Genomic DNA, 20482 nt, shown 5'->3' with positions numbered 1-20482 from the left:
GGACACACCACGCTGTATTAACATTGTCTCATTACTTAGTAGTCACTTCTTTTAGATCAAAGCTTCTTAACTATGTTCTCCAGGTGAGTTACAAGTGTACCCAAGTTTTGGCACACCTCAGTGCTTAGGGCATCCTAGCTGCTGGAGCCCTGAGCAGCCTAAGTCTGGAAACTATTCTTTTTGTGTGCCAAGACATCACAAACATTAGGAAACTTTTCTAGGCCTTTCATTAATGACAGGAGAGAATGAAATGAGAGAGGGAGGGAAAGGGAAGAAGGGAGAGAGGGGGAAAGAGAGAAGGAAGGAAGGGAAGGAAGTGGGAGGATGACCATGTTAGAACAGATTTTCAGCAACTGAAGATACTCAAAAACCACCATTTACTAGGGTGTTCTTCAAGCAGTTCCTGTCTGGATAGGATATTATGCTATTATACTATTAAGGTCCTCCTGTCTTTCAAGCCAGAATGATCTCATGTAAAGAACATGGGTTTTGGAATCTGAAAAACACAAGTCTGAATCCCAGCTTTGAGACTTAAGATCTATGGTATTCTTTCAAGTTATTTAATCTCTGTGCCTCAGCTTTCTCATCCACAAAATGGGAATAATAACAGTTTCATTTTTAGGTTATTATGAGAATTGACAAGATAATGCTTTTGCAATACTCTTGGCACATAATACATGCTCAAGATTTTCTCTAACATTTTGTGATTTTGTTTCAGAACTACTTCAGGAATGACTTTTGCAGCAAATGATAGTTCATATAGTTTTGTGCTTCAGTTTGAGTAGTTGCATTCAAATCCTGGTTTTATATTTGTTAGTTATATGACCCTAGGCAAATTATTTAACCCCCCTCCATCTTCCATGCCTCTGTCTTTTGTTTTATTCCATCAAATGTAGATAACTGCACCTACTTTGTCAGTTTTTGTGTCCAGGTCACATTAACAGTTTTTGTTAAGAAGGTTAAATGGGTTGACATGAGTTAAGCCCTCAGAATGTGCCTGCACATCATCAACACTCATGTTTATGTTTCCTATTAGCAACGGTATTTAGTAGGAGGCAGCTAAAGGAATCCAGTAAACCGATGATGTGCAGACACACCCCTGTCCAGACGGCTTCTGTGCAGTTGTGGAGGAGACACCACAGCAGCTGAAATTGGAGCCCTTCATTGACAGTTGGGTGGGAGATGTAGAAAAGTTCATTTACACTTAATATATATTCAGCTATACTAATTAGTATAAGCTCCTAAGCCTAAAATAAATTAAACCAAACTTTAAAAAAGAACGAGGCTGTAGGCTGGTGAGAATATTGAGAACTTCTTGTTATTATTATCACATTCCAATTATTGTAGGTGAAAATGTTGACACAAACCAAGGTTGTCTATGAACCAGAAGATCCTAGACCCTTGAGTCCAGAATCATAAAGAGGTTTAAGCATCAAATAGCAAGTATTTACTGTTATAACTTTCAGTGTTTTAGAATCTGTTATGTGGTTGATGTTTTTCATACATCACACATTCAAACCTTGCAGGCCACCTATATCAGTTTCCTTGGGTTGCCATAACAAAGTACAGAAAACTGGATGGCTAAAAGCAACAGTAATTTATTGTCTCACAGTTCTGCAATCCAGAAGTCCAAGTCCAGAATCAGGGTGTCAGCAGGCCCATGCTCTTTCTGATGTCTCTAAGGGAGAATCCTCCCTTACTTCTTCTGGTTTCTAGCGTTTCCCTGCAATTCTTGTCGTTCCTTGGCTGATAGAGTTATCACTCCAGTCACATGGCTGCCTTCTCCCTGCAAGTCATCATATCATCTTCCCTCTGTTGTGTCTGCATCTGTGTCCAAATTCCCCCTTTTGATAAGGACACCAGTCACATTGGATTAGGGCCTACCCCAATTACCTCATTTTAATTGGGTTACCTCTGTTAAAATCTTATTTCCAAATAAAGTCACATTCTGGGGCACTGGGGATTAGGACTTCAACATATCTTTTGAAAGGGACACAATTTAGCCAGTAATAGCACCCATTAAGGTTGGTATTACAGATGAGGTATTTGAGCCTAAGAGGGTCAAGAAAGGTGTCCAGGTCACACAGCTCCATGTCTTCTGGACTAGATCCCCACACTCCTTGGCTTCCCTGTACTGGCTCTTCTGGTGTGTCATTCTGGGCAGGGTGAGCTGGCCTCTCTTATGACATGGTTGATCCTGCAGTTCTCTACAGCACATATTTGTCTGAATTTGATCAATCAGTTCTGTAATCTTTGCGTGAACTGTCTCAACTGGAGATGTCCTTTCCCTTTTCTGTGTCTCAAGTAGTGGCTGACCCTCACCATGCCTGCCCATGCACAGTCAGAGGACACCCTGAATGCTGCAGGAATGAGGGGAAGAGGGTACTTGGTATCTGAGCCATCCTTTGGCCTTGCTTGTTTCCAGTAAGTTTTGATGATTTCTCCTAATCAGTGAGCATCAGCCTTGATTTCTGCTGCACCTTCCTAGTTGACCACTGTTCTATGGCCTCCACTGACCAGTCCATGCAGTCTCCCTGTGCCCTCCTCTCCTGTCCTATGAGTTTTCTTAGACCCCTAGCCCCTGTTAGTCACTGTCTCAGTCCTATCTGGGGTATCTTAGGTTCTGGGTATGGGCAGGAGTGGAAATTGTGCATGATCTTGGCAGCAGGGTCTCTTCTCTGCTGCTGCCTGCTGCTGGGTGTCTTGCAATTCTTGTAGCACGCTTGTCATTGTCCTGGGTCAGCTCAACAGGCTCCCCTAGCCAGCTGTGCTCCTACTTCAGCTCTCACAGGCACTGTAGCTTTCTGAGGCTTTAATGCCAGCTCAGCTCCTACGTGGGCTCTTCCTCCCCTGGCTACCCTGACAGGTCTCTTGGATTTCAAATTACAGCACCTGTGTTCTACTCAGGCACATGAGATCTCCTCTACACCCTTAGGGAGGCAGTCTAGGGGGTTGAGGCAGGAGGAATTATTTCCTCTGACCCTCTCTTTGCCCATACGTATCATGTTGTCTTAGTCTATTTTATGCTGCTGTAACAGAATAGCTGAGACTGAGTAATTTGTAATAAGCAAAAAGGTATTTCTCATAGTTCTGAAGACTGGGAAGTCCAACATCAAGGTGCTGGCATCTTGGGGGTGGGGGGCTTTTGTGCTGTGTCATCACATTGTAGAAGGCATAGAAATGGCAGAACGGCAAAGGGAGGTTAAGAGGAGAAAAGGGGGCTGAACTAACCCTTTTATAATGAAACCAATCACGTGATAGTGGCATTAATCCATTCATAAGGGTGGAACCCTCATGGCTTAATCACCTTGTAAAGGTTCCACCTCTTAACACTGTTACAATGGCAATTAAATTTCAACATGAATTTTGGAGGATGTGAGCATTCAAACCATTGCACCCTTCATCTACACAACTCCCCCACAGTGGTGTGGTCCTCTGGGTCCAGGCAAGAACACTGGTACTACCAGTCCAGGCAAGAAGCATGGTAAAGGCCTCTTGGCTCACTATGTGGAGTTCTCTACCATGCCCTCTTTCAGGGTTTCAACCTCAAAGTAGAACATGGAGCATGGCCCATACTCACCACTGAAACTTGTTTGTAGTCATCTTCCTGTCTTCTTCAGGATTTTCTCTCAAGTCTAGAAATTGTCCTACCTTCTCTCTGTATGATGGTGCAACTGTCTTTACAGCCTTAGGCATTTCCTCTTATCTAATTTTTAGTGTAAATTCCATGCTTGAGTCCTTCAGCCTTTTTTCACCACAAAGCTAAGTTTTGGTATTAAAACAAAAACAGTGCAGCAATAACTATAATCAGTCCTAGCTCTTGGAACAGCAAATCTTGGCTTTCAAGAACTCAAAAACAACACTGTAAGTCTTGGTTCTCAAGAGGTTCTTTGGTGCCCTGGGGCGATTAGCTTCAGCCTTTTGGTCTAGTTTCAAAGCTGAAAGAGTTGTAGGTAAAAAGGCATTACCTATAAAGGAAAAGTCATGAGATAATATTTTAGAATATTGCTTTACTTTTGTTTAATCTTTAAGACTTTGCAGCCAAAAAGAGAATCTTTCCCTGGTACCACCCAGAATTTGTGAGTTCAGTTGGCTGAAGCATCCTTTTGATGAATCCTAGATTCTGGCCTGCAGGAGTTGATTGGTTTTGCTCTAGTCTAGGGCCAGAGATAATATCTCTACTTCTGGCTTCTAACATCCCAAACATGTACTGTCAGTCCCTGGCATGTAGATAGGGATGAATAAGCACAAGCTTGTTGGCTTCTAGATATACCAGTGATGGGAAACACTGACTTGTTACTGAGTTTCTAGCCTTATCTTTCTTTATTAGCAGGGGCCATGTCACTTTATGCCTGCCATTAACACTATAAACTTGATCATCCTGTCTAATCTGTCATTTTGCAAATATAAAAATGGAACTCTCAAAAGGTAAGAAAGAATGCCCGAAAGATTCCAAAGCTTCATTGTAGTGAAGTCAAAGACAAGGAGCACTGGGTACATACAAGTTTAAGGAGATCAGAACTCCCACATTTTCTCTCCACCACCCCATGCTGCCATGAGGGTTCCTCGCTCTTCCCAACCAACAGATTGTTTTTCTACTATAAATATCCAGTTTGGAGGTGGAGGTGGACAAGTGCAAATGCTCGACCCCAAGAAACTCCAATCCATCTGCTCATGGCTGCCGAAGATAGAATTTCTGATGAGCTGGGACCTCAGTTTCTTTGCCAAGAGACTTTAGCCCACATGCCAAGAAAGGATTTAGTCCTCTGCTCAGATGAACCCCCATCTGAGAGTGTGGGGATTACAGCGAAGGCTGCTCTTGGCACATCCATGGCATTCTATCCAGCAACCCCTGCTCTGGAGGAAAAGACACTGGGTAGACACAGAGAGTAGGCAAGGATGAGAGGTTCCCGTTTTCAGTTCTAGTTGACGCCACTGCGGGCAGCAGCAGCAGTCTCTTTAAAGCCTGGGCCAGCCACAACACCATGCTGAAAGTTCTGTGGATTTTTAAAAGCCAGCTGTCAGCTCAAGCTTGTTCCGCTGAGCTTTCAGTCCTGATGGCTAGACTGGCAGTGTCCCCACTTGGAAACCTGGAAGGAAAACTGACTTGCTGTCAATCACAACTGTATCTTTTCACACAGTTTTTGTTTTCAAAGCAGAGATCCCCTCCCCCGACAACTTGAAACCCTCTGTTCTTTCTAGAAGAATGTACAGGAACTCCCCACTCTCACAATGGAAAGACAATATTGAGAATTTTTAAAGCAATTGAAGGAAATAGATCTACATGCCATAAAATGGTAGGGGGCCAGGGCAGGGCAAGCTGCCCTTAATTGACCGTATACCACAAAAACACACAAACAACATTCCCTTCTCTCATGTAAATAAGATTACATGAAAATATCATGGACAATCTTGGAAGTAAAAAAATAAGTTAAATGAACCACAAAAGGGCTTCTTTGAAAGGAGGCAAAAATCATCCCACAAGCTTTCTTTTGCTGAAAGTTGCAGAAGAAGGGAGGGTTTATTCCATGCGCACGGGGTGATTGTAATGTAATAAGACTGCTATTCTTATGTGGCTCGTTAACTAGCCTTAAAGATAATTCTAAGAGAAGTTCAAAGGATATTTTGAGCAGTGGGAGAATCAGCAAAGGCATTACTTTGAATGACAGCCCTCCTTTGGATCTCTGTAAAAAGTTAATCACATTTCATATGCAAATAGAGACCCCCCAGGTACAGTGTCGGGCTTCATTCATTTATTTAAATGGTATTTCTGAGCTCTTACCCAGTGTGCAGCACTGTGCCAGGTGCTACAGGGCATATGAAAAAGGTAGGCTTCGTTTCCCTGCCCCTGCTATCTTTGGGGAGAAGTTCGGTTGTACAACACAAAACATTTAACTGACACACAAGACAGAATTGTCAAAATAATTGGCCACACCTCATGCAAGAGCGTCAAGCTGTCTTGCATCAACTGCCAGAGCCACCTCCCCACTTTTCTCCCCAGCAGCTGCCTCCCCGAATCAAACGTCTAGATGTCAAGTAGTGGGCTTCTTGGGGTTGACTCTGCAGGTGAATGCCTTGATGGTGGGGGCCTGTCTCTAGCTTTCCTTTCCTCATGCCATTTGGACCTCAGCATCTTTTCAGGGATCTCTGATGTGTCTAAGTTGCCATGGGGACCAATAGTCTCCTTAAAAACTGAAGCCACCCCGCTGAAAGGAAAAGGGAAGGGAGAAGGAAAGGAATGGAAGGATAAAAGGCAGGGCCTGCTTGGGGATCAGAATAGAAGTCGGGTATCCCAAGGAGGAAGGACGATGGGAAGGAAGGGCAGGTGGTGCTGCTGACCCCCTCCTCTCTATTTCCAAAGACGGGACTCCTGCCCTGTCCTCTTTTTCTTCTACCCCATGTCTTCTCTATCATTTTACCCATCACCATCCCAAACTGACTTTGTCTGTACTCCCTCAAAACCTCGATGGGTTATAACTGATACTAGATAACATCCAAATTCCTGACCTTGACCATCCCATTCATCCAAATGACTTTTCCATACCTTGTGCCCACTGCTCTTCTGCCGAATCCTCAGCTCCCACCACATTGGCCTAATTGCCATTGCCCAAATGTGCCCTTCATTTTCTTTCTCAGACCCTCCCCTCTGCCTGGTCTGCCAGTCCCACCCATCTTCCCCATTGAACCTGCTCATACTTCAAGCCCCTCTCCACACTCACCAGCCCACAGCAATCTTGTTTTCCTGCCTTTGACTCCTCATCATTCCTACAGTCGTAGCACTCCCATAGCCCATGTAAAATATCTTGTGTTATATAATGATGGCTAAATGCGTAGCAAATCTTAAATGCAGGCAGGCAGGTAGGCAGGCAAGAAGGAAGGAAGGAAGGAAGGAAGGAAGGAAGGGAGGGAGGGAGGGAGGGAGGGAGGGAGGGAGGGAAGGAGGAAAAGAGAGAGGGAGGACTTACCTCAGCCACTAGCTTTGAATACATGGGACTTACGATGGAAAATGGTGAAGGATTCTGAGTCAGTTATTTTTGCTTAGTTGAGAGAGTTATACGGATGACATTTGGTGGTAGCACTGTGGCCAGGGCAAAGAGTTCTTGGCCTTGGTGAGCTGAGGCAGGGCCTGCCATGACAGCCAGGGTTCCTGGCAGTAGAGGAGGGGGCTTCTGCCCAGACAGACTTCACCTCGCCAGGGGTAGCCACCGCCCTGCCACCTGGCTCCAGCATCAGAACCCACAGAATTCCTCCTTCCTCACAACTACAGGATGACACACTAATTACCAGGCTGGCTCTCATTTAAATTCTCAATGGCGAGTGCCGAAGAGGTGACAAAATCCCTACAGGATTTCCATTTGTTTTAATTCTAGTTCAGCTCCAGGGATCTCCTCATTAAACCACATCACTGAAGCCATTAGGGGCCAGAGACCAGCCAGAGGCACTGAACCTGAGGTGGAGCTGCGGCCTCAGGGGTCTCCCTCCTCCTTCCTCTCATTCATCTCTCTCCCCACTGTCCCTGCGTCTATCTAGGTAATGCTCCCCGTCTGTATGCCCGTGCCATTTTCATATTCTATCCACTGGGCTGTTTGCACTGTTTGTATTTTCTGCCTGTTCTGCTTTACAGCCCCTTTTCATCTACAGCATCTGTCCTGTTGATACTCTGTTCTATTTATATTCCCCTGCAGTGCCTTGCCTCTCCCTCCTTTTTAATCTATTTTATCAATCTTGTTTACCTTCTCCATGGCCCCTCATCTTGCTATTATCTGGTTATCTATCTAGTTAAATTGCCCTCACCCCTCCCTCTCTGTCCCCAGATCTTCCCTGAATATACCCAGGTTCCCCCGGCAGGCCCGCCTGCTCCACCTCACACCCACGTCCACATTTGACAAGTGAAACCTACTAAACTCCACTGTAAGGCGAGCCCTGCTCAGCCAGGCACCCACAACTACAGACCCAAGAGGTCTGGATCTATTCACTACTAATAACAAGTGCTAACATATATTGAGCATTTAGCACATGGCAGGCCCTGGGCTGGGTCTTCATTTCTGCTTTCAACAACTTTTCAAAGCAATTTCCTCCTTATATGACAGAGGAGGAAGCTGAGGCTCAGGGAGGTGAAATAACTCACTCAAGGTCACACAGTTAATATGTAGGATATTGACAACCCACTCTTAGTTATCTGCATGAGCAATGACATGGATAATCTTTCCCTGCAGAAAAATGTGAAACTCATTTCTAATAGACTCTGGAATATAGCATTTGGGGCAGTAGATTTCCCTCCTGATACTGCTCTACTGCAGCTGACCATCAAATACAGTGCAGGAAAGGCCAATGGGTAGACCACAGATTCTGAACACTCCTAGGGTTAGCGTGGTCCTCCACAGAAGTGATACTATAGACGGCATTATTCACGGGAGTAGGAAGGGAAGGGTCAGTGTGATAGCTGCCAGCCCATTTCCCTACCTCTCTCCCAAACCCACACTCCCAGCCCTCCAAGCCATTTCTACTCCCTGAGCACCCACACTGATCAAGGCTTGTGTGGGGCAGTGTCAGACGTCTAGTGAAGATGGAAGATTCCAGTGTGGCCTCAGATAAATCATGGTGAGAATAATTGACTGTCTGTTGTGTGTTAGACAACAGGAAGGTCCCAGAAATGGAACTATCATGGCCCAAGAGGGTGACCAGGGAATCCTCACGTCACTTGGTCAAGAAAAAGAAATGACTTCACTCCCAGACCTAGAAAACTCCTAAAACGCAGATCCTAAGGACAAAGAAAATAACAAGATAGAACCTGCCCAATAAACTATAGGGGAAGTTACTGAACTACTTGAAGACAATTACCCCAAATTCTTCCCTGGGTCCTCATTGTCTCTAGAGTTGGATCCAGACTCCCTAACCCGAGATTCAAGACTCTCTGTAGCCTACCTCTTGTACCCTATAAATGCTTAACCTGCTGCATGAGCTCCCTTTCCCTGCCAGATGAGAATAACACAAGGTCTCTTATCACCCTGCATATGGTGTGGGGGAATGAATTGAAACCGCCAGGGGGCATGCTTGAAAAAGAATGGATGGTCCTTCTTTGGATAATTACCAAGGTCTTTATATTAGTCCTTGAGGATTTTACAGAGTCCAGTGATGGGAAAACACATGTATCTCAATTATCATACACAGAGAAGTAATGAGCACTAAAATAAGTTGTAATTAGTATGCATTGGGAGCACAGAGGAAGGGAAGCCTTATTTTGGTTTGGAGGTTGAAGAAGGCTTCATGGAAGAGGTGGCATCTCAAAAAATAGTGTCTCAAAAATGAAGTAGGATTATGCAAAGTCTCAAAAAATAAATAGGATGTATACAGATATTCTAAGAGAAAGGGTGAACATTTAGCAAAGGATAGTAAAGTTTATGAAGTATTTACAAGCTTGGGATGATGAGGTGGGATGATGATGGAGGTGGAGAAAGATCATGCTTTTATGTGAGTAGCTGGTGTCACTACGAATAAATTCCTAGGGGCAGTAGCCTTGTTTTTGTAGCTGCTATGCCTAGCACAGTCAGGGCTGGTCCTGAAAGAATATTTCTGATTGTTGGTGATAGATGGCAATGATGATAGCATGTGCAAGGGTGGTGCCAATGCTGCTTTATGAGACTAAAGTCACTGTTACAGTGAGGCTGAGGATCACCCACCAGCACCCGGAAATATTGAATAGATTTCTGACTGCACTTCCTCCTCTCCTCCCACCTTGCTCAAACTCTCTCCACCTGACTTTGTGTCTTTTTCAGGGAAAACAGGTGGGAAATTGCCAAGCTGACTGAGACGCCCCTGCCCACGGTGATAGACCCTGTCACAAAAAAGTAATTTCTTTTTAAACTTCTATCCAGTGAAATCCCGCAGCTGCACACAGCAGGCCCGGCTGTGCCAGCACTGCCATACTGCCACCGCAGTGCCGGGGAATAAAGGAAAATGCTTAGCATTAAATTTCATGTAAATCAGACTTTATTTGCTCTGGTGACAGGTTATTAGCTTCTGCAGAGAACGAGGGGAAAAAACGGCTGCTGGCTGGAGGCACAGCTCCTTACATGAGGATGTCTTGAATCGCAGCCCTTGGCAGAGCAGGCCTGGGCCATCCGCTTTGCCCCACCTTTTCCTTTGCCCCCACAGCTCCCAGGGGGATGACTTTTCCACCAGCATCTGCAGGCTCCAACTTAGTTCAACTTAGCAGTTGCGGTACCCACCACTTAGCCTTCTCACTGCTTGTGTGGGGACAGCAACTTTTACCAACTGCCTCCTAAGCCCGTCATACACAGTCCCCCGGTGCACTGTCGTGTGGGCTCTCTCCCACTGGGAACACTCTATGCACTGCTGTCTACCTCGATACACTCAATCCATCCTTCAAGGCCCAACTCAAGTCCAAACTCCACAAAGTCTTTTCTTACTACCCAATCTGTGACACTCTCTCTCTCCTTTGAGTTATATTCATCTTTACCTCTGTCTGACTGATAAACTCCTATTAGCAACCAATACATTTATTGGGTGTCTATGTGCCAAAAATGATGGTTGGCATGTTCCTCATGTGTTCCTCAACCAGGTTGTGACAGGCTGAGGGTAGAGATTAGTACCCATGAATGCTTCTATCCAACCACGGTGCCCAGCACAAGACCTTGCACATAGTGGATTCTCAATAAAGGTGTTGGCCCCTGATAGGAGTACATCAGTCAGGACAGGCCAGGTTATGCTGTAGTAACAAATGCTCCCAAACGCTCAGTGGCTTAAAACAATGTAAGTTGATCTCTTGTTCATGCCACCTGTCAATTGCAAGTAAGCTGGCAGACTATGCTTATTTTAGTTTCTCAGGGACCCAGGCTGTTAGAACAGCCACCAACTTGAATATTGCATGGGAAGGTCTCACATTGGCAATGTCCTGGAAGTGACACGGTGCACCTCCACTCACAAGCTACATGACCCCAGCAAACCTAAAGGGGCCAGAAAGTGCAATCCTGCCAGGCCTTCATAAGGCAGAGAGCAAGAAATACTTTGTCAATAGCACCAATGGCTTCTCCAGACTGCTTAGTTACTAAATTCCATGAGGAACGTGCTACATCCATTTTGTCCACCACTGAATCCCTAATGGCTGACACAGCACATAATAGGTACTCAGTAAATACTTAGGCTGATGGTCAGTCTTGTTTTGACCCTTTATCTTCATGCAGAGCTGAGCTCATGTGCTTTCTTGGCCTTTGATCTGCCTTCCATGCCTCTGTGACCATCAGTACTTGGAAGGAAGCAGCATGCCTTCACTGCTTTGCCGTCCTTACACACAAGGATCAGAGTTGCTTAGGTGTATTGCCTTCTGCACCATAGAGAGGAAAGAAAGGAGGGAACAATTATCTGTTGAGGCTGATCTTTGTTGTTTGGTAAGTAGACACTTTTTGAAAAGTATGTGTATAAAAAGTTTGTGTGTGTGTGTGTGTATGTACAAGTGTGTACTGGATGGGAAGAAGGTAGAAGATAGCTCCATATCTTATTGCTGCATATCTCCCACTAGCAGTTAATCAGTGTGATGTTTGATGCAACACTTGGTAGTGGGGATTGGAGGGAAACACCTAAGGAAATGGTGAAATTCTTTGACTCCTACTCCCATATTTTCTTTCATTTGATCCTCTTTTTTCTCTCTCCTCTTCTTTTTCCTGTACTTTGATTATCTTATACCTTTTCTTAAAACCACAGGGGCTGACAGAAAAAGATAATCGGGAGAGGATATCTTTTCATTTCACCTAGGGTGGGGAGAAAGAAGAAGGTTTTGGGAATGCGAGAACTGGACTTGGGTCTGGCTGGAGATTGGTCAGCATTTAAGGCCATGGTAATGGCCTCCTGAAGGTCCTTGTCACAGTCACAGTTTAGATCCACAGTACTTAACCAGGTTTAGGATCCCTGACAGAGGAAGCTGGGAGCAGACATCATCCCAGGTCTTCTCTCCACGCCTACTCCCACCACCTCTCATCTTCCTCTTCAAGACTCATCCAAGGAAGGGTGCCCCCGTGGCCATCTATCCCATACCCAGGAAATGGGAAGAAGACTGAGGATTTTTTTGTTTTGTTTTTTTAATTGCTCATGCCAAGCCTTGTTGTGGGCTTTTCTGGCATCTCTGACCAAGGGCTACCGTTCAGAGAAGGCAGAGCTCGTCCAGCAGCATTGCTGCCTCCACAGCCTCCAATGCTGGACATCCGCCAAGCTCGCCATCTGTACCCTATGGCCAGGAGTGTGAATTGCCAGCTTCTGCATCAACCCCCACACCCACCCCGCCACCCCCAGCCCACGCTGGAAATCTGCCAGTGCCCCAGATTGCAGCATACAATCGGATAAGCTTTGCCAGGTTTATGGCTGGTAATTTATGGCCTTCTTTAGCAACATCTATCATGCTGTACAGTCGTTAATCCCAGAGTCTTTGCCCACTTTGCAGAAAATAGCTTGCAATTCCTTACAATGTAGCATTTGCTAACTCACCTGTCGGGCTGTCAGGCTGGGTGGGTGTGACAAGCCACTCTCCAGTTACTTCTTTCCATCTTGCTTTGCTTAGCAAGCCAGGCCTTCTCCCTCCAAAAAACAGCAGCCAGGATCTTTATTACTCAGCCACTGTCCTGCACTCCCACACAGCTGCTTTAGTGCTAGCTCCATACCTCACCTCCCTGCTTCCTGGAAAAGCAGCAGGGCTCTGAGGGAGGGTGGGCTCACAACCCTAGCAAGGGTAGAACCTTTTACTGGTACAAAACAGAAGGCAGGTCGCAGGTGACACAAACTTATTTCTCCCTTAATCAAAGTCAGAGAGTAGCTGGTGGAGTGTGGCCAGAGGGTGTACACACATACTTGTAAATAATTACAGGGAGTATGAAATACCTCTATGGTCAACCCCTGCTTAGGCATGCTAATCAGAGGATCATTTTGGACCACTAAAAACTGCCAACAAATGCAAACAAACTGATATATAATGAGTCTGGCTTCAGGATAAATCGCAATATATTTTACAGTCAATCTTCTTAACTTAAGCTATTAAAATTAAGCGTCCTTCTCTTGAGGCATGTCTCCCTGGATGAAAAAAAAGTCACTTGGGAAATTCGAAGTCATAGTTAGGGAGGTTAGGTAGGGTGAAAGGATATGAGCTCTAATCAAATGGCATCTAGAAACATATTGATGAATTTATTTTATTTTATTTTAGAGAAAGATGTGAATGAGACAAACATACTGGAACGGAATACACTAAAATGATAAAATAGTTAAATTCAGATGTTGGAATATATACATATTCTCTCTGTATGTAATTTATATGTTATTCTGTTACATGTAATTATGTATACATGGTATATGTATCTTTCAATTTTTAAGTTTTCTAAGTTTCTTATAATAAGCCTGCACTTCTGTACTTGAAGTAAACACAGGCAGCACAGATGGTTGATAATGACCATTATGATTGACTGATTGACTGATGTGACCCTCATCAAAGGTGCTTGTCCCTCTCCTGTACACTCTTCAGAAAATATCAAGAGGAATATCAAGAGGGACATTATCTGTCCATTTTTTATCTTTGGGCCCATTCTCTATTAAAATACCTCAGCCTCTTCTGGTTTCATAAGTGATTTTCTGACAGTAAATATAGGAATGAAGTTTCGATTACTAAAGAACTGAAATATTTCCAGATGTAAATGTCATATTCTTTATGGTATCCTCGCTGCTTAACTCAAGACATTCAAGAAATTGTTGAATGAATGAATGAGTGAATGAATGAAATGGGAGTGGCTGCTCTTTAAGCCAACTGAGGCAGTAGGTTCAGGCTGAAGTCATTCTGCTGGCCTTGGTGTGAGCTCATTAACATCAGCGCATGTCAGTGCCATCAGCAGCAGCAGACTATGGTCTTTGCTCCTGTCCAGTCCAGGTGTAGAAGGTGCTCACACAGCACAGACTGCTGAGGGTGAGGGTGCTTCTCATGAGACTGCAGGCATCATGAAGTTTCAACCGAATTTACATTTCACCTTAGGGTGTTGTTTTCTTATTTGTTTTATTGATGGCTTCTTCCTTGAGGGAAAATAGGCCTGGTTCCATGGAAGGCATGCATATCCCTATGTAAAGTTTCACTTGGACTCTGGTGGTTGTGCCAGGATTGCCTTTGATGGTCCCTACTCTGCCCGATGCTCTTTTTGGAGCTTGGCCTCTGAAGACACAAGTAAAGTGGCATTGACGTTAGATTTCAACCAAAGTATGAATCTGGGGGCTCTTTGGCCCAGGGCTAGAGTAAAACATGCTGGTAGTTGGATGGATTCAAGCCTGGAGGTTAGCGGGGTGACAGCAGCAGAAGGACAAGGAGTGAAAAATGCAAAGGTGTGGCTCAGTGGAGGGAGAAGTCATGCATCCAGATTTTCAGGGCAGATAGGAGAGGAAGTGGAGTCATGCATGAGTTAATGGACAGGGCAAAATGGAAGAGTTTTAGCATACAGACTAGCAGTATAAGCTCTGGGGCACTTGCCACCTTTTCAACACGTTTGTTAATTGTGTGACTGAGGAAATTGCTCTAAGCTGAGGCTTCCTCACCTGTAACATGGAGATAGTAATAACACCTACATCTATGGAGTTGTTGTGAGGATAAATTACATAATAGACACACAGGGTTTGGCACATAGAAAGCTTCCGGTAAACATTAACTACAGCATTACATTCTTACTGAGATTCAAAAGAAGATGGGGTTTGAAAAAGGCATAAAAGAGAGAGAAGGAGAAGGAGAGGTGGTCAGGGAGGGATATGACAAGGTGAATGTTCTAAAGGTGGAGCAGTCCCATGTTATGACAGCTTCTTAACTGAGCCAAGGTCGTGGGTCTCCAGGATGGGTTGTGGACAGAGGTTTTTAGTTCAGAAGGTAAAGAAACTTTAAGGTTGAGGTGCTAGATGGGTTAGAGCCAACTCTGATGATGAGTGGGGCTGGGTGAAGAGCAGAGAGTGCCACAATTCTAAATGGAGGTGGGTCTGGAAAACAGTAAATGACATCAATCTACATAGACCTCAAGGAATGTCAACACCATCTCTGGGTCCTGCTGGGTGAGAGAAGGAGAAAGAGTAGCCTCCAACAAAAAAACCTGGAGATTCTTGTATCATGTGAAGAAAGAGATGTTTCTATTTAGGAAAAGTGTGGGAGAAAAAACATTATTGAAGTATTTGGAGATATTGGTAGTGAGTTTTGATTTTTGCAAGGGAGTCTGGAATATAATTGCGAAGACTTCTTTTACAAAGGAGTCATTTGTGCTGTAAGGAATAGATTTGTGAAAGGGGGAACATTATAAAGAAAAAGAGAGAGAAGGAAGAAGGGACAAAAGAAGAAAAGGGAAAAATGAAAGGAAAAAAAGAAAGAAGGAGGGAAGAGAGAAAAAGATAAATTCAACCTTGGTAATTGAAAAGGCACCCACTCTGATTCGTGGGGAATCTTTACCTATCAGTCTTGGTACCCTAGTCCTTGGGGGTATAGTCAGCTATGGCATAGACTAAAGCAACCAAATCCATTCATATCATATCACTCATGTCCACCCTACACATGAACACCACCCACACACCCTCTCCAGGTGGTAATGAAAGCAGCTGCCTTTTTTAGCCTCATACAAAGCTCAGCTCCTTTCCTTTTTCTCCTCCCCACCCCAACTGCCCTCAATTACCATTTAATCAGAGTTTGAGGGGTAAGAAAGATGGAGAGAGTTGTGCAAATGACCCTGCCCCTCAGCCTGAAATTGAGGTGGGTTTGTAAAGTTCATCCTGGGCCTCTGGAGACATTCACAAAGATCACAAATCAGCAGTTTGGTCTTCTCCACACAAAAGGAGCTGGGATGAAAGAAGCAGAGTATAAGGGCCAGGAAAGTGTGTGTGTGTGCAGATCTATACAAAACCTATAGATGATATTGCTAGGACTCCTCTTTATAGAACTGGAAGGAAAGCCTTTTTATCCATAATTGTATGTGAAGGAGGGGTGGGTAGGATGCGTAAGGTCACGGCCGCCAGCTAACCATATTGACTCAAATGTACAGCCATTGTTTCTGGCTAAGCCTCAGGGGCAGACTGGAAGAGGGTACACCATTGACCAGAGAGAGCTACAGTCTTGGATCTCAGGCTTATTAACTTGGGAATCTGGAAATTACCTAACCTTTCTGAGTCTCATTGTCCATCTCCTGTAAATATGCCTGCCTAATAAGAATCAAATAAGCCACTGTGAAAGTGTTTAGCAAACTGTAAAGCTCTTTGCAAATGCAAAAGTATCATTAGAGTAAGTGGTTAATAAGTACTTGTTGAATGAGTGAATAAATGGAGCTCAGCCATGGTGTGCTATTAATTTTGATGACATATTGATATCACCGGCAAGCATTTTATCGATCGCTGACAGTTCTATGAGTACCGGTCAAAACAAAACTGCAAAAACCACACATTTCATCACAGAGTGATATATGGTTTTATACCGGTTTTCTTTGTTTCATTTGTCTCTGTCTTGTTGCAACAATTATATCGTCAGCTGCTTGAAAGCAGAGATCCAGTTGTATACAGCTTGCCCAGCATCAACTGGGAACAATAGTTGACCCTAGTAAATATCTGGGGATTAAATCTTTGGATCTTTTGTGGACACAATTTGGGATGCTGGGAGGATGCTCATGCATGGGACAGCCCTCTACTGGTCGGACTAAAGGGGTGGGGAAGAAGGAGGGCTAGTGGAGAGCACTCTTGAAGCGCTCTTGAAGACCTGTCTGCAGATGCCTTTATCTCCTGTGTTCAACACATGTGCTTCTAATTAAATAAGAGAAAAATGGAATGTCCACAGCAGGTGCAATTGAGCTGCAAATTTCTTCCTAGCCCTTTGGGTAGTGTTTTGCCATCTCCTAGAGGGTTAACTTATTGGCTTGCTGTGCCTTCTCTCATCCTCACTTTCAGTGCTATGCTTCCTCTCCTTCCTGGCCAACCAAGGGCCCTTCCTTGGCAGTCCCTGCATAGAAAGTAGAATAAAAATACTGAGACTAGAAAAAAAAAAAGCCTCTTACTTAAATAGAAAAGGGAGCAGGGCAAGAGAGAGAAACCCTTCAGAGGAACTTTTCCTTACTCTTGGCATCAAAATGAAGGCAGGCTCTTCCGTTTCAATGCAGTCTGCACTGAGGAGAGTGAAACTGCCTTGCCTTCATTGCATTCCATTTCATCTATCTGGAAGCCATTATGGCTCCCTTCAAGAGTCTCAAGTCCCTAAGAAGAGGGTTCCTGTGAACTCTAGCCTCAGCGCATTGCTCTTCTCTGCACTGTACCTTGCAGCAGAAACTGTGAACAGAGATGAAGTGACTTGCAGGGCTCCAGCAATTGATCCAGGATTGGATGGGAGGCAGAGGACTGGATACACCAGATAACAGGCTCCAGATCCTCAGAGAGTGAAATAAGCAGAAGGACCCATGCAAAGGGAGAGCACATAGTGCAAAGAGGCAGACAAGAGGTGCAAAGGACTGATGGATGGAGGCAGACGGATCATTTCAAACCTGAGCACCTCTTGTAAAGTGAAGGATCTTCTCTATGGGAAGGGATGGAGCTATTAAGAGGACAAATTGATTGCTGAGCAATGCCCACAAAGCCTGTTTCGTGGACCCCAAGCTCTTTAAACAATTACATGAAACAGGTAGAAACTAGCTATCAACACAGAAAAAGAAAAAAAAAAAAGAGCGGTTAGGCTATAGGTTTAAAGAGAGAAGAGTAGTGATTCATCATCATACTTCAGACAGCTAAATAAATATTTACTAAATGAGGGTGATAGTATGTGAAAAGAAACCTAAAAAGCAGTCCTTGAATGGGCACCTGCCTGTCCACAGTTGGACCTGAGTGGGACTTTGCTCTGGGACCACAGAGGCTTGGGCTTGAGAGGACCTGTCAGCTGTAGGAGCTTGTGTTGCCTTCGGCAAGGTCAAATAAGAAACTTAAAAATGTTTTGGCAGACTTATGTTATTGTAAAGAAATATACCTGCTAACTTGTTATCTTTGGTTTAGGGATATAAGGGTGACAAGAAAATTGAAATAAAGAAATGCCCAGACTGCATTTTAATCATTAATTTCTCCACTCTTTTTTTCCTTGATTTTTTTAGGTTAAACCATAAGAATTATGAGACTGGCAGAAGCTCATTAAGAATATTAATCCTACTTCATTCACATGAAAGTATCAGAGATTCCTAGAATGATCAAGGGGTGGGAGGGGGCAGGTGCTTAGAAAGCCCCTACTTCTCTTGCAATTTCATAGCAGACGCAAATGAGTTCCAGAGCAGGGAGGGGCTTGCGCAGGGCACACGGGGGTGAAGGTACCAGGTTCCTGCTTCTCACTCCCCACTCTCTTCCACCAGACTGCACTTTCCACCATAGATAGAAAGAGTTCTTGGTATGACATGAACATCACAACAGAGATGCTCTTCCCATGGCCATGTTAGACCCGCAGATGCTTCAACCATCATTTCCTCATTGCTGGGCTCTGAGGTATTTTCTGAATAGCACATTACCTGACTGCTTGGGGGATGGCACAAGGTTCTGCTGCAAGTCAATCATCACAGCCCTCCATGGCCTCCTGGGAGGCAGCCCCGAAAGGCTGTTTCTGTCTAGGTTGAACTTTCATTGTGCACATCCTGGCTCATCAGCACTGTCAGCTCTCAGGGACTTGCTTGGTGGATGGTCCAGTGGAAATACCTTGACCTGGGCCACCTTTCCTTTTCCAATGCACATATCCCAGGCCCTTCTTTTCTCGTAGGAAATTTATACTGAAATTTTGTTCCAAACAAAATTAAAAGTAATTATACACACATGATTTTTAGGAGATCTGAAGTCTTAAATTTTTCATGCCAAGACTTGAGCAGGAAGACTGATAAAAGGGTAACCACTGTAGGTGTCTTAAAGATCTTGAGATACCATTTTTAAAAATGCAACTCAGGCTGAGGGAAACAGGACAGAAAAGAAAAACGTGAGTAATGGTTTTGTGGAAAAGAATATAAAGCCATGGAGGCTGATGGCACACAAGATGTACCACATTTCAGTAGGGACAGTAGCTGCAGACATGATTTGATGCATTCTATTTCTGTTCCCTAAAGAGTACTTTGAAAAGTAACAGTCTAGGAACTAAAGTTATAAGAATTATTTTCTCCCTGTGGACAAAAAAATGTAGATTTATGATATTCAAGTGAGTAGGAGATTGCAGAGGGATGGAATAGACGGTGGGAGTGAGGTTGATTAATCTGGGGAATCAGAACGTGAGCATGCCTCATTCAGCAGCTGCCTGGCCATCCATGACATGGAGACCTTATGTCACTCAAAGACTCCATGGTGACTGTAGGGGTCATGTTTCTGAAAAAAAAAGAATTCAAGGGTCAGCCGACAGAAGAGGAAGATCTCCTTCCAGCTGAACCCCCTTTGTCACTGGCAATCCCAGAAAATCTGCAGCAGGCAGCATGTGGCTTGGGGGCCTTATAGCTCCAAGGACTACACATGGACTCCCTCACTCACCTTCTACTCAGGGTCCTTGTGCAATGCACACGCTGTTCTCTTGCAAGGCAGGGCCTCTGCCAGAGCCTCGCAAACACTGTGTTGTCGGCACTCCTCCCTGCCTTCACCACCCGCTCGCGTCCATCGTACTTAACAAGTAGCAAATCGATTCATTTGGATTTTATCTCCTTTTTATTTCCCCTACTCACCCCATTTTGGGGTTGCTAGTAAACTACATCATAGGGTAAAAGGCTGGCAGCCGGGGGGAAAGAATAAAAATGCAAGTGCAGAACTAATGAATTAATTGGATTTTGATGTACTAAGAGTCCATAATGAACTCTCGTTTATTCAGGGATATGTTCCCAAGCTAATGTAGTCTTCTTTATTTTCTTCCTTCTCTGCTTGAGGCTGAGTAATTTAAACCTTGTATAGAGCAACAAGGAGTTTTGTGGAAACAATACAAAATAATCAACCAGCATCTGATTGTCTTGTCTTTTCTTTTGAAAGCCTTTTCAAGATTCTACCTGTTGTCCATCCCCTATTAGAGTGCCTGCTTTTTGGGGACCAGGTCTGAGTCTTATTTCAATTCACATCCTTCCTGCCTTTCATTCCCACCCAAACACCTTATGAACATGTCAACAAATGTAATTCATTTTTTAGTAGTTTCATGGCATTTCATTGTATGATACACCGTAATTTATTTAACTAGAATCATCATTGGACACATAGATCATTTTTCATTTTTCAGTATTTCTGACAGTACTTTGATGACATCCTTTTAAGTAAGTCTTGTGTACTTTCTTAATTGTTTTCTAAGGGTAAAGTCCTAGAAAGTAATGCTGAAGGAAAAAGTCAATGTGTGTCTATAAGGGTTTGGATACATGTCACTGATTTACACTCCAAAGTATTATGCCAACAATGTACAAGCGTTCCGATTTCCCTGCTCCCTCACTCAGGGGATCCTGGGAGGACATTTTCT

General features: G+C 44.2%; 1 protein-coding gene across 6 annotated transcripts in view; it reads left to right on the top strand.

The window, feature by feature from the left end:
- Positions 1-20482, top strand: part of LOC105484466 (tenascin R) — a 425382-nt gene that overhangs the window by 158678 nt on the left and 246222 nt on the right. The window contains exon 1 of one of the 6 annotated variants that reach the window (XM_011746107.3): positions 9941-11408. The exons of the other annotated variants lie outside the window; for them this stretch is intronic. The gene's annotated coding sequence lies outside the window, so the exon portion shown is untranslated. Of the gene's footprint in view, positions 1-9940; positions 11409-20482 lie in introns of those variants that run through there. 6 annotated transcript variants of the gene reach the window in all.

This window comes from Macaca nemestrina, chromosome 1 (assembly GCF_043159975.1).
Source record: "Macaca nemestrina isolate mMacNem1 chromosome 1, mMacNem.hap1, whole genome shotgun sequence".
Lineage (NCBI taxonomy): Eukaryota > Metazoa > Chordata > Mammalia > Primates > Cercopithecidae > Macaca > Macaca nemestrina.
Note: the sequence above shows the minus strand (reverse complement) of the source record. Positions and strands in the feature narration are given on the sequence as shown.